This window comes from Poecilia mexicana, unplaced genomic scaffold (assembly GCF_051168715.1).
Source record: "Poecilia mexicana isolate PSO_F unplaced genomic scaffold, ASM5116871v1 scaffold_4, whole genome shotgun sequence".
Taxonomy (NCBI): Eukaryota; Metazoa; Chordata; class Actinopteri; order Cyprinodontiformes; family Poeciliidae; genus Poecilia; species Poecilia mexicana.
In genome coordinates, this window is record NW_028263373.1 from 21389434 (window position 1) to 21412003 (window position 22570).

The window sequence follows — 22570 nt, forward strand, 5'->3', positions numbered from 1 at the left end:
TCATTTTTAAAGACAAGAATGGATTTCAGATTCATACATTGTCAAATAAAGACTCAGTTTACATAACCCTGTTTTAACTCTGGTTGGTTATTTTTGACCACTCTTTCTTGGCAGAGTTGGTTGAGTCCTTTATTAAAATAGTTAGTTTCTGGGGCAGATTCAGCTTTTAAGATGATCAATTTTCAACCACATTGCAGTCTTTGATCAGGAAGGCAATCAGGAAGCTTAATATGTGTCCATATTTCGGATGCTACCTGACAAGTGGCAGCGAATTGACACGTAGATGTAAGAAAATGGCTGAGATGTTCAGAAAACCGCCAAACCTGTCGTAAAATGGAAGACCTGTCCCTAGTCAAAACTTATTTTAAACGCCCACTGAAGAAGACGATGCCTGCTCCATAGTCAACACCTTCTTGCACAACCAAAGTTTGAAGATACCAAAACAGATAAATGAAGAAAAGTTTAACCGTTCGTTGAGACAAAATGTTTATCCGTTTGGCCGCGATGACAAGAATTATGTTTGGAGGAGTCAGAGAGGGCTTTGAAAACCTAAGAACAACGTGGCAAGTGCCAATCATAGTGGCGGCACTATCTTTCCTTCTTGCAAAATTTAAGATACCAAAACAAGAAGAAAAACTTGACCATTTGATGAGATAGGAAGTTTATCTGTTTGGCCACAATGACAAGATTTATATTTGGGAAAGGCAGAGAAGGCTTTGAAACCAACATCGTACCATCTGCCAATCATAGTGATGGCAGCACCTTGCTTTCTTGCACAACTAAAAATTTGAGATAACCAAACAGATAAAATCATGAAGAAAAACTTGACCATTTGATGAGATAGGAAGTTTATCTGTTTGACCACAATGACAAGAATTACATGTGAAAATGTTTTGAAAACTCTTTGCTGAGGGGATGTTTTGCACAAACTGGAAGACAAAGGACTATCTTCAAATTCTTCATCTAAAACACACATCAATTATGAATTGAGCTTCTAAAAATCACAAACTTAATTCTATATATATATATATATTAGTCATTTGAAATTTCCAGCTGCTTGTGTGGCCACAATTAATGCCTCTAAGTGATATGTTTAATGTCAGAAGAGATATGGATTGAGACATTTAGGCAGAATGACAAGAATTATCTTTAGAGGAGTAAAAGTGAAGCTTTGAAACCTAAGAACATCATACCAACCATAAAGCATGGTGATGGCAGCATCGTGCTGTGGCACCTTTTTGTTGTCAGTTGTACCTGCACATTATGACACATGTATGCAAGGGCGCCGCCAGGAATCTTGGGCCCCCTGACTAAAAATTTGTTTGGAACCCCCGCGCAGCTGCTGTTACAATTTTTTGAGTCTATTTGACCCATAAAAGCGTCACAGTTTTAAAGGCTTGCATCTGCCCTGCTTTCTTTGGTTCAATACTGATAATTAGCACAATATTTACTGCTCATGAATTTAACATCCAACAGTCCACATCCAATATGCAAGTTGGTTGATTACATTTTTTCTATTAGTTTTAAGTTACTAAAATGTCTCTCCATGAGCAACAGTCAAAAGCAACGTGCAGCTACACGTAAAGCAATCCAAACTTCTCAAAAATGCTATGTAGTTGCATTTTATTCAAGCTGCAGTATACAACTAATAAAAAATATGTTTTCTCCATATTTGTTAAAGCTGTCAAGATGTCATAGCAGTTTGTTATGAGACAGATAATCTGTGAAAACAATCAATCGCCTCCACCTCCTTCCTGAATTACTATTACTGGTTAAAGTAATGCAGCGTTCCGACCAAAACAACTAATCAGAACCAGTAGGACACTCTTAGCCTCATTCCCTCACTGCTGAATGTGCTAATGGTGGAGAAACAACTTATCGTTACAAGAAACCGTTTATCTGCCGTCATTGGTAGCTTTGCTAACTAAACTGAGCATTCACAGTTTTGTGTTATGCTAGCTGCAGCACGGCACAAAACGAGGTGGGAGAAGGATGAGCAGCAGCACATGAGATTGTGATAGACAGCACTAAAACTCTCCTGCCACTGACTGGTTGCTTCTAGCACTGGGAGAAAGCAGAGGAAATATATTTTTCACAAATTACCTCTCATACCATACTGTCACAACATAATGACAGTTTTAACAAATATATGGAAAAAATATTTACATAAAAGTTAAATACTGCAGCTTTAATTTCACTCAGGAGAGGACGGGTCAGGAGGGATGTGGGTTAGAGCTGCTGCTGACTGACTGACCTGTTGTTAAGTGGTAAAAGGTACAAGGGACAAGTTAAATATATGAATATGTTGGTCATTTATTTCCTTAATACATTAAATGCTAATAAAATGGAGGCAAACAGTAGTTAGTAGCTAAGCTAACTATGCTAAATGGTTGATAATCTCACACAGTCTACTCACCTCTCTTGGAGAAAAACTGGGTTATAAATTAACACTCTTATCTTTTTCTCTCTCTCCCTCTCTCTATTTTTTTATTTTTTTGAAAACCTGATTTTCTAACTTTTCTTAGCAGCACAGTAACTGCCACAATCGTTCTTGTTTCTTACTGTCTGCTGCTAACAGCGTCAATCTCAAGCGCTCCAAGCAGGAGCGAACCATTTAAAGCAGGTAGGGGATTTTCAGGGCAAATGTGGATGTGTGTTTTTTGATCTGAATATTACATTTTTACTGCTAAAACAATCTTCAAAAATACAATATCATTCATTTTGTAATTGACAGGGCCCCGATTTTTTAAATTTATTTTTTTATTTCTATGAACAAAAAATAAATTGGTCATGGCTCCTAGAATTGTCATCACTTTTACCCCCTTTATCGCGCCCTGCATGTATGTGTCATGCTATATCAGCGATAACATCATTAGTGGTCGATATTAGTCTTTTGTTTTTATATCAGTTTCGGTCAGATAAATAAAACCAGGCAGATGTTAACAATCAAAACTTGATTTCATCTTGTTGCCATTTGTTTCTGGTAGTTTGTCTTCCAAAGTTTTCAAAACGGTACAGAAATATATGATATTGGTATATTGGTTATTAGCCAAAACAGGAATATTAAAATCGGATATTGATATCGGCCCAAATTTTCATATGGGTGCATCCCTTATTTTTTTCAATGTTGCTAAAACTGGAAAGAAAAATAAATTAAAAAAAATTTATTTTGCGCATAAAAACTAGTGAATTTTTCCAAATAGTTGTGGTTTTTGAAATATCTCTGCTTTTGTAGGTTGTTTAATAAAAACAAAGACGTGATTTATTTCCAATTTCATACATATAAGACACATACTTAAATAGAATTGGGATTTTAATGATTGAAAGCCTCAAATTTATTTTACATGCATGCATTTATTAGGTGCAAAATTATGACCACAAATGTTCCTCTCCCTGGTTTGCAGCATTATAAAGCCACCAGAGTTTGTTGCCAAAAAGCATGCAACTTATATTATATAATTTTTATTTAATGACAGTTCTAGTTTCATTTTTCACACATGCATTGATATGCATGTGTGAAATCCAGCAGGTATAGATAGGTAAGACGTATAGTACGTTTGTGCAACATACAGCGCCAGCTCTCTCCGGGCCCGTTTTACAGTTCACACCCTCGCTTTTACCGTCATACTCCGCTGCAGGGGGTGGGGGTACACCGGGGGGGCCGGCCCCTGCTGATTCAGAGGTTAGGAATTTGCATCTGATTGCTGTTTGTCAACCAATGATGTGACTGTGCAGGCTGGGAGAGTGTCTCCACGCCTCTCTCATGCTCTGTCTCAGTCAGAGCCAGGCTCCGAAACTCTGAAAACACGATTCAGAGCCGAATGCGTGGATATCATGCAGCCAGTCACATGAAACCACTTGATTTTTAGCCGATATACATACACACGAACCACCTCTCATTTTACACCGAGTTTGGTGCCTTCTTTTTTTTTTTAAATTATCCACTTCCTCTGATCTGAAGAGGAGACCACGAATCAAGACAGACGGGAGAAAACAGGAATGTTTCTTCCGCTTCCAAACAGTGAGAAAATCGAACGGAAGCCGATGTGGTAAGGTTGCATTTGTATTCCTTCTGCTTTATTTATTCTCGTGCAGACTGTGTTATGTCTACACCTTCAAATTATTCTCTGTTTTCAACTTATTTACTTTGCTTGAGTAATCAATTAAAGAACGCTATTATTTTTCTTGTTTAATAAGATCGATGAATTATCAAATGACTGATCAATAACCTATAGCAAATGCGGCGGATGGATTTGAGTGCTATGAGTCATCAAACGTATAGACGTTAACCTACGCTGAGTGGACGGGCACTATTTTTTTATTATAAATTTTCAAAAAAGTATATGATATATGATTACTATATTCAAAATTTGGAAGGGTTTTGATTTATTTACTTATATTGAAATTATAGGCAACAAAAAATTATTGAAACTATTTAGGTTGATGTTTTGAAGTTCTGTTTTTAACCTCGGACGGTAACTAACGTTCGAAAACTGACCGTTTTGTTTGCTAGCTAATTTAGTAAATATTACATGATTGTTTACAATATCAGGCTGTCTTTTTCACAGCAGGTCAACAACAAATAAACAAGTATACAATTCTGACCAACAGTAGACACAAAAACTACTTATTAGAGTTATTCTATTTGAATTATTCATTCTAATTTTTGTTTAGCTAATGGGGGTGACGCATCCGTTCCAGAAGGTTGAATTTCAGAACGCCATTTAAACATCCGCTTCAGGATTGCATACCATAAGCACGTTCAACTGCCCTTTCACTGACATAAAGAAGTCAGTGTATGACTGCACCCACCACCATGCATTTAAATAGAGCCGTGCCTACCTAAAATGTCTTACTGTGGGTCACATTTGAGGTCTGGAGGTAGGCCAACAAGTGTTGCTTGCCATAACAAACAAACAAATCTGAAAGAGTTTCAAAATAACTTTTAAATAGTAGCTAAAGCATGTGTGTGTGTATGTTTAAAAAGCAAGATTGTTATGTCATTTCAAAAACAAAAAAAAATTTAATTACTCCTTTTACATACTATACAAAACAAAACAAATAACTTTTTAATTTTCTGCAGTCTCAGGGTTTAGTCCAGTGACATGTAAGTCATTTAATTCACCCAAAAATCCTTGCTGTATGTTATTATTTTAAGTAAAGTAAAACATGGAAGTTCACTACTGAAATTAAAATCTTCATCTGTGTCATTAATAATCTCGATAATGAATAATAGTGTGGGTATGTTTGTTTTACGTTATTGTTTCAAATTCCTGAAACTGAAAACCACAAGAGTAAAAAAAGCTATTTTTGAATTGACAGAATAGTCAGTTGTTTAAATGACATTACAAATTAAATGAAAGAAAATGGCCACCACTCACTCCCTGAGATCAACAATATTAATGGGGGAACTGGCGATTTAAATAGAGAGCAAAGAAACTGTCAGCTTAATGTTATTTACCATATTCATTATATTATGATTTGGGACTGCTGTTTCAGTTCCCCCCAGTTATGGTTATAATAGGCCCTGGAATAATTTCCACCTTCACTACTTCATACCCACCTTTGGTACCTACACCGTGCCATTTTATTTTGGTTATAATTCCCAGTTTACAGTACTTATTTTTACTTATTTACGGTTTAAATCCCAAGGGATCTCCTTCAACTACATCCTATATAATAGAATCACATAGCCACATTTTCTAACATATTCAGCAAGTAGTTTGTACAAAATTCCTTTAAATTGTTGGTTGTCAAAGTGAGTGCTTAACATAACTCTTGATGGGTGTGGCTAGACATATGGTCTCTATGAAACTCTGAACTATCGAAGCATTAAGTGGCAAAGGGGTGAAACTTCTTTACACCCCTTTTACACTGCCAGAGAATTTTGTCATCAACATTTGACATGTCTTTGGATCTGTATAACTGGTGTCATAACTTTCCAAACTCAACTAAGTGGCTGAAACAGTAAATACCATTAGGAGTTCAGACCATGTTTACTGTTAGTGGATGATATAGAAATTAGGATATACCTCTCAAACATGGTGAGAGGTCAGAAATATACCATGATAGAAACAATATTACATTCCAGGTGTTAGATGTTGCAAGCTTTTTCATCTGGCTATTAAAGCCAGTATATATGGCAGCACTCATCAACGTTTATGTAAACAAAGCTTGCCCTGCCTATAGAGTAAATATCATACTGAGGGTCATTGCTAGAAACTAAGAGTGCCTATAAGGGATGAATGCTTAAGCTAGCTTATGTTTGGGGTAACAGTTGACAGAGTGATAGAGGCAAGATAAATGAGAGTTCATATAAAAATTAAAGTCAAATTGTAAAGTTCTGATTTCTAAAAGTTTTGGTTGTAACAACCACTAAACTCTCTAATTTGTCAGCAGTACGTTTGTACTGCTGAGAAATCAAAACATTTGGGAATGACAGACTCTTCCCTCTGAGCCACAACAGTGTAGTAGTGGAAATATCCGCTGCGTATAATAACTGAGTATTCCCCTGTGTGGCGTCAGCCAACATAAACTAGGTCAGCAGACTTCTCATTCCAAAAAAAAAAAAAAAGTTCAAGAGGTTCTTATACTGTAGTTTTTTCTTCTTTTTTTCACTGGAGAATTGGCTTGGTTACACAAAGCTGTCAAACCTCACAGCCACATCCAAAACTGGCTGGTGTTCTGGCATTTGGTCTGTGGCCAGTGTTAAAGTTTCTCACCAAGAGGCTGGGGGTGGGAGAGTGCAGCCACAGGAAGCAGGTTTTGTTTTAAAGGCATGTTTAGTTCTTTGTCTTAATGACCTTCAGCATGCACATTCAGAAAGGAATTACAGCTGCTTTCAGTGGAGATTTTCTGGTTTGGTCTAAACAATGACGTCAACTGGTTTCCCCCCCGTCCTGTTAAAAGGTTTGGTCAAATAATAGCCCTGTTTGAGAATTTCATATTACTGAAGTTCTTCATGAACTGCGTTACTGTGACATCACTAGTAGAAAGTTATAAAAAGGCTCATTCAATAGAAGTGTTGCCACAGACTGGAGGTAAATGTGGAAGTTGAAAACAAGGAAAGGGATGAAGAAAGAGAGGTGCTATTTCTTATTTTGCAACAAAAGTAGTCTTCCAGTCTGTGGCTTGTTGTTGGTAGATAAAAGAAAGTGTCAGCTGCTGAATTGCAGAACGTGGAACAGTCTCGGGAGAGATTTCTTTGCCCTTATCACACCCGCCACCCCACTGTGGGCCAATCACCTTAGCAAAAAAAATGCCTTGCTAATCTCTTTGGTCCAATCTGGCATATGGTATCCTTCCTCTGACCGGTACTGCCCCTTCGCACCAGTGTTTCCAGTGGAGAGAAATGCTGCTGCAGCAAGCAGTTGGGGGTGGGGTATCCAGGGCATTTCCGCTGTGATTGGCCCTGCGTGGATTAGAAACGTATGAGAGGTGATCAGGTTCAGCTATTAAAAGGCCTCCTTTCGCTATTGTGTGCACGGCTTGTTACTAAACTTAAAGACCTGTATGCTGCTCTTTATTTGAAGAACTTTTGCCTAGGTTGTAGTTTTATGGAGACTTCTCTTCCTTTCAACTCAAAGTGTTAAAATAGGAGCAGACGTTGACCTGATGAATAAACCAGGCCTTGGGACTGCACACATTGCAGGATTTTGGAGGTTAATAATAATCAAAAGCTCTACGGGGTGTAGAGTGTTGGTGTCTGAAAGAAATCTCACATTATCATCACCGTTATAGTTTACAATGCCAGTATTGGCTGGAAAGATGTCTTACTCCAGGAAGAAAAGGTGGAACAGTATACAATGGGAAATATATGCAAAATAAGGAGTCTTCATTAAATGTTAGTGGTATATGACAACCCCTCCAAAACGGTTAAAAGGGGGTTGGGATCGGTTTAACGGAGCGAGCACCTTTGAAAGGAAAAAAATCTAGGTTTTCAAAAAGTTTTTCATGTCTAGACAAAGACAAGAACCAGCCAATTTTAAATTACTATAAAAATATTTATGGATGTCCATTTCAGAGAGAAGATCTTAAAAAGTTATGGTATAAAGACTACTAATGGGTTCTCTGCTGAAAGTGTCTTTTTTCCCCAGTCTGTTCTACAGTAGACCAACATCTATTCGTGGTTCAGCGTTCACGGATTCAGCTGTTCGATGACTGATCTGTGGAATGCATCTCTAAATTATTAGCAGGAAATCTGTCTATTTGCAGATTATTTTCACAGAACGAAACACAAAGACTCAAAAGAAAAGGCAGATACACCTACATTCAGAGCGAAGAGAAGGAAGACCGTAGATATTAGACTCTAGTGTGCTAATACGGTTTCCACTGTATGTTTTAATCCATACCAAGTTATATTTGGTGTTTAAACTATTAAAATAGGCAGTTTTAAGAGTTTTAGAGGGAGTCTCAAGTATTTTGATATTTCGGCTACTACACTTCGCCAATTAATGCTAATAATATGCACCCAAAGCTTTATAGCTAGTTAATGTTTTCTTTGACTGTATTGACAATAGAGTACCACTGTTCTGTCCCTCCCCCACTTGTTGCTTAGCACAACTACTTTGCTGTGTAAAGAAGTTCTTTTTCTCTCACTCCTGTAAAAGGCAAATTCAGCTGCTTGGAAAAATGTCCTGTTGTGAAAAACTTTGGTAGTCATGGAAACTGAAAGGGGGGCCACAAATTACTCTTATAAAATTTTATTTGTTTTGAAACTGCAGTTGGCATGTTACGAGCGACGTGTCTATTAAGCAGCCGATGGGAGTTTGGCTACCAAAGCAGATAGTCTGACTAATAAAAAAGCTGATACTCAGCAAAAAACATAGTACTCTGTTGAAAACTAAATGGTAAACTAAATTTAGTGGGTGGTTGTTTTATATTTTTGTTTAAGTAGGTGTATGAACACACATACACAACAGCTTTAAGGTACCATTATAATTGTGATCATCAATCAGTAACTTTAGCAGCAGTAGAAACTTTGTGTAAATAATGTGATAACATGAAACTAGACATGGGGCCCACTAGTTATTTCCATGGTATAATAAAACCACAGGTCTGCTGTAACACAAAGATTTAAAAGTAAATTATGCGCCTCGGAATACTATTTTTTTTTGTGTTGTTGTTTTTTAGGATTTCCAAACAGCTCATAGTTTAGCAACTGGTGTTTTTTAAACTTTCTCAAGCGTTTTGTGTTTTTCTTTTAATTATTTTATTGGTCAGAAAAAAAAGAGGAAGAGGAATAGATTTTGCAAATAAGATAAAAGACTTACTTTACTGAGCAGTGTTGGCTTTCTTGTGTGTTGTCACAGGAAAAAACATTCACACATCACTAATTACCTTAACTGTTGCAACCCAGAATGTGATCTTCATTTGATGCTGTTTCTTTTCTGGGCTTTTTTTAGTTACCCGGTGACACATGAGGTGCTGCTTGACCACATCTGTTTTCTAGTTTCTGGTGATTCGTCCTCTAGTTCTTCTTGTCGATACTGTGTTGTTGTCTCTCTTGACCTGGTCTTTTCTTGGAAGATGTCAAATCTAATTCCTATTCACGGAGACATATTGTGTAATAGTCCTGTTTATCAAAACAAGTCAAAGTTCTTCCTGGTGTCTTAAGTATGTGTTGATGTTTGTTCAATTCACGTCTCTGTTTGCACAATAAAATGTCGTTTTATGGGGTGAAATCCACCCGGCTTCCTGTCACAACAGACTCAGGCTGATCTCGACCGAAAAGGATGTTTGAAAAACGTTTGGAAGCCGAAAGTGTAGCATGCAAATAGAGCGCCGAGTTTGCCTCCGGGCACCACGGCTGAGTGAGCTGCAGTCAGTGGCAGTTTGCCACTAAACTGGTTAGTGGCTATGAATTAATGGCAGGCAAACATGCAGGGACAAGACAGGCAGGTCTGTTTGTTTTCTTATGATCAAACTACACAATAATCCTTTACGGGGTTGTAGAGGTTGTTTTCTTTTAGGTTGTCACTGTTTAAGTTGCTTTCCAAAGCCTCTGGGTGTGGTAGGATTAGAACATTTCAATACAAACCCACCTGCAGATATCGGCTTGCACTGTGTTGCATTCAATGTGCGCATTCTTTTAGCACCCAAGCTGTCCTGCTAATAGAGAAAGTCGAGGCCAAGCGGTTTGGCTATCTGTCAGTTGTTCTCGTGCCAAAACCTACTTCTTTACTGCATGACACATACTGCTGGATTTCTGCTATTCATTCAGAAATAAGCGTGAGGAAACCTTAAGCTGTTTCATTCGAGGGGGAATCCCATGGAGGCTGACTGTGACGCAGGTGGGAGGAAGGCTGCAGAAGTTTCGGGATGCCCTGCAGTTCCTGAACCAGACTGCCACGGTGTGGGCTTTCCATACACGGTCCGCGGCTGCCTCTGGGTGCAGCGGCAGTCTGCCCAGATACCAGCACGCAGCTGCAGCATGCTGACACGTCCGTCAAACGTGGAACATTTGTGTTTTATATTTGTGTCAGCAGGCAGTGACAGCCGTCCTCCGGTAATCAAAGCTAATTTAATCAGATCCATTTCCCCCGTCAGCAGATAAAGATTTTTTTTATAGACGCCAGAGTGCCTGCACATAAAACTTTAACCCGCATTTTGCCCTTCAGCGGCAACCTTTATCCAGGATGTCTCCGAGTGTGACACGTACAGCTCTTTTATTTACGATTTCCACTCGTTCATCTTATCTGTAAAGACAAAAACAACATGATTGTTGAAGATCACAATGCAGTGACGCAATTGCAAAGCCGTATAAACTAACAAGTTGATCCAGTTTTTATGGTATTCAGTCAAGTGTTCAAACCCCCTACTCCACCTCTCCCTCACGAGATGAATCATCTTCATACCAACAGTCTGGAGTGTCAGCAGCAGCGCGTCCGACGCTGCAAGCCGTAACATGCAAGTCCTGCATCCAGAGTCGTAGTTTTTCACCACAAATTATCTTTTATTGCTGAAATTCACCTTAAAATCTCACACCACCACGTTAAGCACAGATGCAGCATTAAGTAGCTCAATTAAGTAGTGAGAGATTTACCAAAAAAACAAACTTTTTTAACTTTGTATTGTCTTTTCGAGACTATTTTCAACTAATATAATTGTAGTTGCATAATGATACAAATTAGCCCTCACAAACACAAATAAACCTTAATTTTGTACAGAACACTCCACACTGGAACTGGAAGATACTTTAAATATACAAAATAAAACACAAAAGCCAAATTAAAAAAATAATTGCTTAACTAAATAAAAAGTGCACACAACCAAAATCTTAATAAAATGGATTACAAGGTTTCTGTAAACATGATTACTCTTAAAATAATATTAATAATCAGAAATCCAATAATCATTTATCATCATTTAAATTTATCATGCAATTAGTTGATTAATCTCTTATTACAATATTTCCATTAAGATTATGAACTATTTTTAGAAAGGTTTCTTGTTTAAACAGGAAAAGAACAGAAGCTGAATTCAACAGGGAATGTACTTAATGTTCAAAACAAATGCAATCAGGTTTCCATAATTTGGTTATTTATTATTTTCTTGATTCTTTTGAATATGTTCTGTCTTTCCATACCGAGATTGAAAAACATACAGATTTTTACTATTTCTGCTTTCTTATTGCTCATTTTAATATCATAGAAAGACAACCTCACTTTACAAATGATGATCTTTTTCAATAATCTATTCAAACTAAGGCCTTAAATAGAACCTGTCTGACAACATGAAGTAGGCTAAAGGGGTTGGGGAAAAAAGCAAAGATCTAATCTGAATCAGGTAATCACAAACCTGAAACCGCTGTGAACTGTAAGGTGTGACGCTGGATTACGTGGTGATGATCTACAAAGAGGAGACGGTTTCAGAAGCAGCAGGAGTTCATGTGAGCAGACACACCACATGATTTGCAAAATCCGTCTGATCTGAGAAATATGTTGCTCAGCAACGTCTGATCAGATACTAGCATGTTGAGGACGATGATTTACTTGTATTTAAAGCAATGCGTGGATTTGAACAGCCTGAATGAGGATCTCAACATGAGCTCAGCTCGTCTTATACGTGATTGCTGTGAGTTGTAAACCCCCGGGGTTCCCTAATCACAGAATATGCTGTGTAAGGACACACAGCGCCTGATCACAGCGGATCAACTTATATGATGTAGACGAACAAAGTAATCCGCAACGGGAGGCTCGTGGATGAATGTTTGTTGTGGGCTAAAGTCACTGACATCTGTCAGTCTGGTAACGCCTACAGGGACATTTCCAAGGCAAACATCTGTGAGAATCACTCCACAAATGGGGAATACATGAAAAAGTGGTAAAATTACAGTTTGATATGGTTATGGGATGGTCTGCGGTTGCATTGCTGCTTCAGGTTGTGGATGACTTGCTAGAAGAGATGGAAATCCAACAGGAGAAAGCCAATCAACTGGAGCATACTTGGGTTATGCAGCAAAGCACAGCTCCATGTACACCCAACATGTGACCTAGTCAAAGTCAGAACTTAAATTTAGGGATGCACCAATACAGATATCTGAGGTTTAGTAGCGGCCGATTCGGATCAGATACAGAAAAACAGCTTAAAATACACTGAATTACAAATTTATTAGGTAACTACGCCACAGTTCAGTACACCAAGGGCTTCATAAGGTTGATCAAACATATAAAAACAACTTTAATTTGTTCACACAGTGAGTCAGCACAATTAAGATTATAACAGCCATTGTAAAATAAGCAATACAGAAACTGAAACAAAAACTATAGGCTGTCTACTTTGGTCAAACATGTAAAAATAAAGTTTCTTTCAAACAGTTCAGATGGTCAATTAATAATTCTTAGTTTAATGTAAAATAAATAATAAAGCATTTCTCAAAGCACAAAGCATAGAATTAGACTGAATAGATCTGTCCTTATAGATTGGAAACATACCAAATCTAGAGGGTTTTTTTTTCAATATTGGAACCGATACAGATATTAATATTGGATTGGTGCATTCCTACTTAAATACAAATAAAATTCTGTAGCATTGGGGGTAAACAGACCGTTCATGCTTAAAAAAACTCTAATTTGGCTGAATTAAAACTGTTCTATGAGAAGAACAGGTCCAAATTCCCCCAAGAAGATGTAAATGACTCATTGTCAGTTATTGTGACCACTTGAGTGCGGTTGCTGCTGCCAAGGTTGCCTTTAGCTGAGAGGCATTTACTGCATCACATCAAACCACTTTGGTATCATTTTTTTTTTCTTTGCAAACTTAACAATTTGAAACTTTAGTCTGGACGTCTTTGTTTGATAGCATTTTTATCTTTATGACCTCAAACACGTTTGACTGAAACAAGAGTAAAATGCATTAGGAGTAGAGCTGGACGACAAAGGTGAAAAACGTATCACCATACAAGGGTTTTAGTCGATATCGATAATTATTCAATCGTTTTTTTTTGTTTTAAAAATTTTAAATACTGTCAAACTGGCGATGTAGCACGTCCTCTTTTATCCACGTGTTTTTTATTTTTAAGCAATTATAAGACATGGTGGTGAAACCTTGAACTGCTACTGCGCCAGTTACTCAACAGGTTGTTGCTAGGTAACCAAAGAATGGTTGAGTTGCTAGGTAACCAAAGAATGGTTGAGTTAAAGTTACTCCCTAATCTGTTCCGGAAACTCAATCAGGATTTATTTTTTAAACATCAACTAAGTGTAACATATTTATCTATATAAAGTAAAATACTACTTGTTATGAGGATCTATTTTCCAAGAGAATGTTATAATTTTCTGAATGACTAAAGACTAGAGGAAAAAAAAAAAAAACCCTCCCTAGAAGTATTTATTTTAGCACATGCGTAAATTAGCCGCAGTTAGCCATGAGACGTTGAGCGGCTAAAGCCTTTCCTCCGCCTACATTCCCCAGAATGCTGTGCGGTTCTGGATCAGAGTTGAGAGAAATTATTGAATATTCTGTCAGACATATTTTCTGTTGATATTGATCTCATGTCTATCACAATACACATTGTTATTGATTTATTGTCCAGCCCTAGTTAAGGAGGCAAATCATTTTTCACATCTTTCTAATCAAAGAAGGAAGGCAGGACAGCAATTCAGCAGGAGTGAATCTTTGTTTGCTCACACCAAGCCGAACCTCAGAATAATGACAGCAGCGGTTTGCAATGGTGACTCGCATCGGTCTCTCTAAGAATGGGCTGTGAGCTGCCGTCACATGAGATTTATGTTTGCTCCCATAATGCTTGTGTCTCCATGTCAAGACTCTATGTGCATTTGTAACATGGCAAGGTCAATATCCACCAGCAAGCTGGCCTACATAATGGTTCTCCTTTCAGCTGAATCAGCAGAGATTTTTTGTTTCTATATGAACATCCAGACAATGGCCGAAGAAGTGCTTTCATGTCCAGAAGACAAACTAGCTTTCTGTTGATCAGTTTTTCTTCATCAATAGATGTCCAGTTGTGCCTAGATCCCCAAACTTTTAATTGTGGACAGTTCTGGGTTCAGTCTTGCTAACATCTTACTCAGAGTTAATTTCTCTGAATTGGATTAGACAACGATGTCAAACTCATTTTCATTTTGGACCAAATCAAGATTGAGTGTTCTTACAGGGCCAGTCGTGCCAGAATGTGCTGATAAAACCCATTAACAAATTGTTAAAATACTGATAAATACCCATCTTTGCATTTTATAAGTCCTTTAAATTCAATGTTTTTTCACTTTGTTCAATTCCTTCAGGATTTTGAGATGGATTTTGTGATTTTTTTTTTTTTGCAATTAAAATCACAAATATATAGATAGTTTCAAGGAGTTTTGCAAGACTTGCATTTATGTATGACGTTAATTGACGTAATTGTCGATCACGGGCGTACTAATCACTTGACATCAAATAAGGCTGAGGCAGCAGTGTTGTAAAAGTACTTAATACTGCCAGCTTACAGGTGGAAGTTAGTGGTCAGTAAACCCAATGTTTGTGATCATTTTTGCGAAAATTTGCAAAAAGCTTACAGTTGTGCAATAGCAGGAACAAATGTGGGAATCTGAATCGATCACAGAAAACTGGATGGACTGATTGGTCTTGAGAGCCACACCTAAAGCTACGGTGGTCCACATTTGGGCTCGGGGCCTTGAGTTTGACACATTGGATTGGAGAATCCAGTGTGTCTTTCCAAGTGAAGTACAAGATGAAAACTCTTAAATCCGGTGCTCTGTATATTTCTGTGTAGAGTTGGAGCATTCAGCCCATTCATGTGGTCAGCAGCGGCGGCACAAGTCACTGTTTGGTCCCTGTTGCTCAGGTGGTGCGGGTCGGCCGCTTGATATATGGCTGCTGGGAAGCAGATCGCTGGATTATTTTTGTTATATGCCTCCTTAATTTATAGCATGGCTGGGGCTAATCAGATTTGGTTTGCTGTATTGCCTCGCCTGGCTGGAGGAGGTCAGTGGAAAATGCGTGACCAGCCTGTGCGACACTTCCTCAATGATCTTGTTGTTGGTGTAGTGGGGCTCAATGGAGCCTGTGTTACTGCCTTACTTGGTAATACTGCAAGGAATGTGAGAGAGGGATTCATAATCAAGACCAGCACCACTGAGCAATGTTTTGCTTCTATGATCTTTGAGCCGATTTTTTATACCAAACGCAGGAATTGATCATAAAAATCATAAAAATTGATCATAAAAATCTTCCTTTGTTCCTAATTCTAGTCACTTTGGACACTAATGGGTTAAACCTACATATTAAATAAAGAAATGTACATGTTTACAACAATTCATTCATTTTTTATAAGTAACTACTTTACTGTTTGTAAAGGAAGATGATTATTTTCCTTCCTCACACTGAAGTTTTACAACAAATCATCTGAGGTAAATTTTTCTGTCTGTGTGATGTAATGAATGAATAATGATGTAATGATGTGATGTAATAAATAAAAACAAAATAAATGATTTCAAACTAGAAATTTTTTGTTAGTTTAAAGCTCCCCTTCAGTTGTTTGATGGTAAATGAACATTTTTGCGCTCTTATGTTCTTCAGCCAGATTTTCCTTTCTAAGATAGAAATAAAAATGTAAAGAAATAAGTCTTATAGAGAATCTATGATGTCATTTTCTCTTGAGTTTCTTCCAGCTGCTACAATTAAACCACAGTTTCTTTAAAAAGCTGAAAAATAATTAATTTAGTGAATTAAAAGTTGGTATTTCATATTTTCCAGGCAAATAGTTTCAATTTACAGCAAAAAAAAGTAATTATGTTACGTACAGTTGTTATGAAAATCCTGCATATACTAAAAATAATAAGAAATTTGTCTTTGCATCAGACCTTAAAATGATCCTTCAGTATGTCACCACAGTGCTTCTCCATGATGCCGTTTGCCATCGTTCTTTGGAGAGCTTTACTCAGTTTCAAGGATTTTATTACACAAGCTTGAATTTAAATTCAAAAATACTTTATTAATCCCAAAGGAAAATTAGATGTTGTTGAAACTCAATACAATGAGTCAAAACACCGAAGGTTTGCTTTCAATGAGGGAACGACATTGTAAAGCTCAAAAAAGTTAATTTTCCTTCATACCGCCCCTTTAATCAAATGTTTAATAAAATGTTCTTCAAGCTCAGTGTGAATAAAGTGTTTTACAGAGAAAAACAGTAAAACATTCCTTAGAGTGAAACAATAACAATCAAGTAACATCAAAATGAAAAAAAACAAGTAAAATGTAAAAACTACCTACAAAATAACCCAAATAACAGACATTTCAAAACCTCAAAGTGTCAATAAATCTGACAGAAACAACAAGCTAAATGTAGGCATTGAATATTTCAGCTCCAAAAGGAGAAGATGAGTTTGTTGATAGCACTGACCTGGTACCAGTATAAAGGCGTACCAGTCGTTTCAAAACACAAAATGTTTTCTTCCATGTTTTTCTTTTGTTCATCAACAGTTATTTCAAAAAGGGAAGCATATTCGGGTTTTCACACAAGCTTTTGGATACGGTAATTAACAAACTTTAAAGCCCACCTTAGACACAACTGCTTCCTTATGTGACGCAGCAAAAAAAAAAAGAACAATTCCCACCAAGCTGCCTATTAGAAAGACTCAACTTGTTCAAACAAAGGAAATATAAATAACACGGTTCTGAAAGAGAGAATATCTTCTGGTGCAACCACAAAAACAAATGTGAGGATCCTGGACGGATTTCGTAAAAAAAATAAATAAAATTGCAGATCACAGTGAAATTTATCCTAAACATCAACTGAAAGGCCAGTCAATGAGGATGAAGCCCACAGGCTCATAGAAAAGGTGAAACCCGACTCGGTTCCACCAGTTCTGTTTGGAGAAATGGGCCAAAGCTCCAACAAACTACTGCAAGAAGCTTTTTAACTCTTCCAGACCGAACGGATGGGCGACAATCCAGCCACATTTGCAGTACCGTAATTCCGCCACACGTTGCGCTCTCCAGTAAATATCAGGTTATTATGGTAATTTCACTCCCACAGCAGCAGGGAGTGAAATTAATCTGAGAGGGACTCTTTTACTAGACGGTAAATTGCGAAAATAACTTGCTAGACATTGAAAGTTCCAGTTGTTATGGATAAATGGGCAAATATATATACTCACAGGACCTTTAAAGAACTTTGTACAATATATCCTGGATATAAAATATCCAGGTCTCTGGTACATAGAAATAATTTTGCACATCCAATCTCCACTTTGGTTGCAATCTTTATAAGTAATTAGACTTTTCGTGTGGATTAGATGCCTAAACGCATTAAAATTTAGTTTTAGTATGGACTTGGCTTCACACTATGCAACAGAAAGTCTTTTTTTTATTTATTGCATGTAAATATTTGGTTTCAAGTATCCATGAAAGGTCTGCTGCACTTAACTGAATGATAGAAATGATCTTAATCACCCAGATCTACATTGGTGCAAATAATGACAAGTCAGTTTTGCTAAGGGGTAGTAAAATCATTGTGAACCTGCTGAAATCCAGGGGAAAGCGTTACAGTGTCACCCACATTGATCTACATGAACAGCCGAGGCGCCAGAGATGAAGCTGAACACTGGATTACCACTGTAAGGATCAGACTCTGTGATTTTCAGTCAACCAGAACAGACGTTTCATTTTAATGCATAGTTTCAGGTCTCACCCAGACCTCACCCAGCTTGTCTCAGACCGCACGGCTTGATCAGGCAACGAGACGGGTTCTTCTCTCACTGCATGAAAAAGCATCAAGCTGCTTTTTTATCCTCCTCAAGCTGAATCGCTAAATAATAGCTGCAATGAAAACAGTAAAGCCAGCGGCAGCAATGCATGACTTTCTCCTTTAGCGTTTTCGGTTTTGTATTGCTTGGAGTAACAAAGCATGTGGAAAGATCAAGACACCGAGGATTATGACGTCCACCGTCTTTGCATGCGGCCGCTCTTATATGCAGCTATATGTGTGTATGGCGGTGTGTGTCTCTTTATCTCATTTGGAATTAGACCCTTAGCTCTCGCTCTTATCACTCTGCCCTGTTTGCTCAGACCTCGCAATCTTCCACTTCTCAAATGTAGGTTTAGAAAAAAAGAGGATTAACCCATTAGCTCTTGTCGTTTCTACTTTATCCTTGATTCGGCCAACTGCTGAAGTTTCTATGCCAGTTCCTCCGCCTGCCACATTCTCTGACAGGTGGTCTCCAGTTAGCCACCTAATGAGGCCTTTAAACGAGCCCTGAGGTCTGATTAATACTCACTGCTGTTATTTGAGGTATTGCTCCTCTTTTTGTGTTGCTTAAAAACAAGACGTGACGTGAACTTCTTGAATCGATGACAGGTAAGGAGCTTGTGCACTGATTGGTAATTAGGGCAAACTGGGAGGTCTCTAACTTAAGGAGATGTCGTTAATACCTCCGTGCAGGTAGGCTGCTGGAGGTGAAAGTGTAAGCAACAAAATGTGGCTTGAAATGGGAAAAATTCAATTTTGATGTGATGATTTAATCAGAAAACTGCATCTGGATGGAGTCTCACTGGCTGGGGGCCAATAAACAGCAATTTTAGTGACTGAATCAGAGAAGTGAGAAGAAAATGTGGGATATTTACAAAATTACTACAATTTTATTATTTAAATTATTCTATAATATATTTACTTCTGTTCTCATTACATAATATTGCATTTATATGCTTTTTTTTAACATTGTGCAGCAATATTACCTTGGATACAACAACAGATGAAAGGTCTGAGCAGAACATTAACCAAAATTAAATAAATTATTGAAAGGAAACATTATTCTTAATGTAACTTGCAGCATGTTGTCGTTTTGTAGTGGCTTTGGGAATAATTTCTGCTTTAAAGCTGAAGTATGTAACTTTTATAAAAATGTTTTTTTAAATATTTGTTAAAAGTTGTGACAGTATAACATGAGACAGATAATCTGTGAAAAGATCGATCTCTTCCTTGTGCTACTATTGCCGTTTGTAGAAATGCACCGCATCAAAAACAACCAATCAGAGCGAGGAGGAGGAGGGTCTTGGCGCAGTCAATCAACCTTGTGTCCGCGACGCTAAGTGTGCTAATGGCAGAGAAACAATTCGCAATTACAGGAAAACCATTTATCTCCCGTCGTCTGTGGTCATGCTAACCAGCCATAGCATTTAAAACAAGGAGGAGAAGGAAGAATTTGTGGTGAGCATGATTGACAGCACTAAGACCCGCCTCCTGCCTCTGATTGATTGTTTCTAGTTAGTGCCAGGAGAAGGCAGAGGAGCTTGATTTTTTTAAGATTATCTGTTTTATCCCAAACTGTCATAGTGACAATTTCAGCAAATATGTAAAAAAATATTTTTTTTATAAATGTACATGCTGCAGCTTTAAATTAAAACATTTTTTGTGCATATACCATATTATCATCTAATATTATGAAACTATTTAAGTTTTGTTATATTGCGAGAAGATCATCAATTTCTTGTTTTTATTTTTTATTATTATTTTTCTTTAAGGTTAAGGTTTGCACGAGACAGGAAAGAAAGCCTCTGTGTATATCTGACGCAGCAGTACGACGGGGGACTCTCTCTCCTCTCTCTCTCTCTCTCTCTCTCCTCTCTCTCAAACTGGGTTTTCTGTTTTTTGCTGCTGTGTTGTTTTGCACGGAGGGTGCTCCTCACAGTCACTAAAGCAGATGGCTGGCTATAAAAAAACAGCCATATGTCAGCAAACAGAAAAGGAGCTCAATTTGTTCCTTGTTCCTTTGGTCAAAGAAAAATTACGTCTGCACTTGGAGGCGGCCTTGTCCAGCTGAGAGCTTTTAACAGAGACAGCGTTTCCCACATTTCTATGGTTAGAATGCCTTCACAAAGTGGAAACAAAACCATGGAGGAAGTCGTCTTTTATCTTCATATCCTCTCTTTATTTTCTGAGATCAAAGAAGGCCTCACAATGTATAACCTCACTTTTCTGCTTTGCTCTGGGTATTAAAAGCCTTATCGTTTCAGCCAAAACCTCGGTATAAATGTGCAAGAAGGACGGAAACTTTCATCCATTTAGCTGCCATATAAAACAACATGTAAAAGTTTGATAGGTTCTCTTATCCGCCATTAACTCCCTAAATCCTGTTGCTAATCATCACCTGGTTTTATAGTGAAAGAATAAACAAGTGGGCTTTTATTTGAAACGTGGCGCTGGATGAATCGTAAAAAAAAAAAAGATGGTATTGCATTTAAAGCATCAGGAAATGTTGTGGGCAACATGTGCAATTTAAAAACCTTTGTTCTTGTTGACAGAGACGGAGTTTTCCGCAAGCAATGTTCATCAAGTTTATATGTAGGAAACTCACATTAGGCTTCTCACGCTACCACATCGCCAGAGCAAAGAGGAAGCAGCCAATTATGTTTAAGTCGAGATGCAGACTGAATGTGTTTAGCTTTTCTTTTTTTTTAATAAAACTGTCTCACAGTTTAACATCCGACAGTGTCAGTCAGTCAGAGCCTCACTTGTTGTTTTGTGTGGATTAAAAACGATGATGACAGCGGCGGCAGCGTTACGGTCAGGCACATCAAAAATATACATTTCAGAAAACATCTGCGCATAAATTCAGGAAGCTTGCAGAACGTGTGTGGTGGCGCAATGGAATTTGCACCATCTTGCATGTAGGAAATCATGATGCTTATGATGAGCAGTGGCATGAAACAAAGAGACCACTTCTGCTTCCCCCTGCACCGGAGAAGGCTCAACACAACAGCTTTGTTGTAATCACTTCTGTCTTTGAAATCACATTCATGAAACATGGAGGGGGAGTGAGGGCTTAAGTGGCGGGCGGCACTACTCTTGGCGCAAACATGGATTGCGTGACAAATCTCTTGAGTGACTAATTCAAGATATGAGTGATGCGTAATGTATATAGAGATGTTCCTGCATGATTCTCCCTCCCATTTTTTGTTTTCTGGAAAGTTAGGAGTAATTATTGGGTGTCTTTGCTTGGCTTTGCAGCTGCAGAGAGCAGTGCAGTTGTTTTGAGTCAAACCAGATCCAGTTAGGTAAGATGCTTTAATCCCGCTTACACTGGCGCTATTCTTCGTCCTGACAGCTGCTGATGTCCGCTTGTGCCTCCGCCGCCCGTGAAGGAATCCAGTGAATCAAAATTGAGTATCTGTCGGCTGGCTCACGGCGTTTTCTCTGTCGGTTGTCACTTCCTTCACCCTCTGAGGAAACGTACAAGTTTCACAGCTCTTCTTTCCTTGCGCAAGATTCCTCTAACATGTACGGCTATACCGTTGGGCGCCTTGAGGTTTTTTTTTTGGTCTGCTTTGAGCAGCTATTGTTTGTTGCTCAACTGGGCCAGACAGGCGTCTATAACACATGTCTTAATGCAACATCTGAAGGGTTTAGTAGCTGTTATGAGTGTCTGCTTTTAAGGAGGAGCAGAGCAGACCCCGGGATATCAGGATAAGGGTGAGCTCCAGGTATGCAGACCGCTTCTTATTCATTGAGCTACCAAGAAACCCAGCAGTTTGACTTGCATGTTTTGCAATATTTGATACATTTTCTTTTGTGCTGCTGCTCTCAAAGTTGCTTGACTTCTGTAAAACTTTTCAGCATAAAGGAAGAAGAAGCATTCAGTAATGTGGCGTGCCAGTGCGGTCTGTCACTTGTGATATGCTAAATTCCTTACGAAACACACCATCACTGATACTGTGTAAATATATAAGTCGATCTTCCAGTTCGGTCAGGGCGGTTTAATGTTACACTATCAGTTATTTTCCATTTGGCACACGCAAGTGACTTTATTAAAAGAAAAACGCCCGCATCGCAGTGGCGTCTGCTCAGAGAGCAACACCAGGATGTCTGTGAGGTGTTGCCTTTCATTATGTATCCACGACTATGTAAACACTAGATATGGAAAATAGATGATTTTCATGTGAATGGATGCATAGCGTCGCTAGAATTTTATTTGCAAGAAGGCAAGACCTTGAACTGGAGGCTGTTTATCCTCCTCTTCGACGTCTAGTCGTGAAGATTTTCTGAGTATCTCCAGTAAAAGCTGCTCACTACTTGGGGGGGGGGAGGGAAGAAAAATCACCCCCCTTCCTCTCA

General features: G+C 38.2%; 1 protein-coding gene across 2 annotated transcripts in view; it reads left to right on the forward strand.

Annotated features, from left to right (window-relative positions):
* Positions 1-3673: 3673 nt before the first annotated feature.
* Positions 3674-22570, forward strand: part of arid3a (AT-rich interaction domain 3A) — a 75174-nt gene continuing 56277 nt past the window's right edge. The window contains exon 1 of one of the 2 annotated variants that reach the window (XM_014990924.2): positions 3674-4049. The gene's annotated coding sequence lies outside the window, so the exon portion shown is untranslated. The remainder of the gene's footprint in view (positions 4050-22570) is intronic. The other variant, XM_014990925.2, reaches the window with a different exon arrangement.